This window comes from Vombatus ursinus, unplaced genomic scaffold, assembly GCF_900497805.2.
Source record: "Vombatus ursinus unplaced genomic scaffold, bare-nosed wombat genome assembly UNPS02009619.1, whole genome shotgun sequence".
NCBI lineage: Eukaryota > Metazoa > Chordata > Mammalia > Diprotodontia > Vombatidae > Vombatus > Vombatus ursinus.
Window position 1 is genome coordinate 8,754 of NW_020949397.1, and position 2,617 is coordinate 11,370.

Here is a 2,617-nt window from a genome sequence, read left to right on the forward strand (position 1 = left end):
CCACCAAAAAGAAGAAAAAAAATCATACTTTCTGAATTTATTGATCATATGAGCAGAGTGCTGAGCTCAGGGCTGGAAAGGATACTAATGATCAAAGTCCTGTCTCCAAGGAGCCCACAGTCTTGTAAGGGATTAAGACACAAACCTATCGGAGGATAATAATAATACATTAGTGATACATACTGACACATTCTAGGACCATCAGGTCTTTCCTTCAAAGAAACAAGATCGCTTTCTCTCAGTCCTACTTGGTTAACTGTTTCAGGGACCAGCAACTTTTTCATCCATAAGTGTCAGGGGAATATTAAGTACAACTTTAGGGTACCTACCGGTAGCCTTAAGATAAGCAGAGAGGAGAGATGGAAGAAAGACAATGGGAAAAGAAGCTCATTGCAGGAAGAGATGGGGGACAGGAGGGGATATGGTATGGGATGCATAAAATCTTCTTGGTGCTGGGGGTTGAGAGTTGAAAGAGGTACAAGTAATGGAAGGAACAAGGTCGTGCTGCATGTGGAAGCAAGATCTCAGTTATGCCACTCGTGTGATATCAGGCAGGTTACTTGACACCTTTGGGGTGTCAATTTCTGTGATTTGCTAAAATGAGAGGGTTGGACTCAAAGGCCCCTTGCAGCTGTGAGATTTTGTGAAATATGAATCAGATTGACAGAGTGCTAAGTGAGGTCCAAAGATAAGGTTATTGCTGACAGGGGGAGATCAAAGAAGGCACCCTGGAGGAAGTAGCTGGACTTTTAAGGGTGGAAAGGAATCCAGCAGGAGGAGAAGGAGGAGGGAGGACATTCCAAGGTCTAAGAGAAATAGAAGAAGGATGCACAGAAAGTGTGGGACTTCATCAGAGTCCAGTTTATTTAACTCTTCCTTATATCAGAATTATCCATGTGGTTTTTTTCCCTCCTTCCTCCACCTTCGTGAGTTTGTAAGCTCGGGGAGAGTAAGATCTGTGTTTTCCCTTTGTACCCCTAGCTTTGGCACAGTGTCTGCTACCACAGAAGGATGAATTGGATTGAAATTCTCGAGCGATGGGGTGGTCTAGGGGTATGGGATATCCAGTTGATATGACATTCCAAAATAAGAGAGAGTAAATCTGGATAGGAATCCCACCTCAGATACTTAGTAGTTGTGAAATCTTGGTGGGAAATCTCTCTGGGCCTCAGTTTCCCCATGAGGGGAAAAATGAGGGAATTAGACTTGATGGTCTTTAAGGACCCCTCTAGCCCTAAATCAAGAGCATCCTATGATCCCATGAAATTAAATCTATTTCAGTATGGAAAGAAATTGTCACCTACAAGTTGATTTTTCTATTTGATATTTTTTAAGGAAAAATATCACTTGCGATTTTCACATGGAACTCCTAGTGACATTACATAGGACACAAGAGTTCCATGAGACAATCTAGGAAACACTGGCCTAGAGGAGGAAGTCTATCTTCTTCAAGATGGTTTTCAAGGCCCTTTATTCTGTTAGCCCCAACCAACCTTTCCAGGTTGATCTCCGCTGTTAGAACCAACTCCCTCTGAAAGTAAGGATTGTTCCATTCTTTGTAATTGTATCCTCAGTGCTTAGCTCAGAGCCTGGCACATAGTAGGCACTTAATGGTTGTTGCCCTTCATTCTCAGAGAGGACCAAAATGACAATGTTGGGTCAAGTAGAGTGTGTCTGACTATGGCTGATCCAACTAATATAATCTCGGAAGGTTCTACCACAGGTTGGGCACAAATAGTCCATGTGAACACTTAGGGTGGAAATATCTCTAAACTTCTCCATCTCATGTCGCTTTTGCAATGTCAGAACTGCAATTCTGTTTTGCTCATAGAGCACATAGTAGGCACTTAATAAATGATTGATTATTGATTGATTGACTGATATTGCCTGCCTTTCTCCAGACAACAGGACAAATTAATATTCCCCAACTTTCCTGCCTCTGCATCTTGTCTCATAAAGTCATCGCTACCTAGGAGGCACAAGGGTGGATTCATGGGAGCAGAGACCTGGGAGAGTGCTCAGAGATCATCCAATCCAACCCCCTCATTTTACAAATGAGGAAACTGAGGCCCAGGAAGATTAAATTACTTTCTCATACAGGTCATACGAGTACTATGGATCAGAGGGTCAGGGTTTAAACCTAGATTTTCTGACTCTGGTATTCTTTCCATTAGGACACAGTCATGGTTCAAATTAGAGTCAGGGTTAGCATTAGGGTTTGGAGTTAGCATTAGTATTAGGAAAGGTTTTATGGTTGGGGCATTAGACACATCTTTTTTTCCAGAACCAGTTGAGTCTCAGGTCTTTGTGTTGTCATCCTGGGGACAAGTCCACCCCTACTATGCTTCTTGCAAGCTTTGGGTCCCAGTTGATCCTAGGGCAATATTTGGCCATCTTGGTGAAGGGGACTATCAGAAAATTCCTGGGCCCTGGAGGTTTCCTTGGAAGGAAGGAAGCTGTCTGGGCCATTCCTAAGAGGAGGAGCGACGACTGTAATTATAACCCTGTAGTAAGAGCTTGTTGTTCTGTCCTGGGAATGCCATGGGTCTGGTGAGCAACCGTGAGAACCCAAGGGCCCACAGCCTGGGGGCAGTGCACAATGCCACAGCAGGGCCAA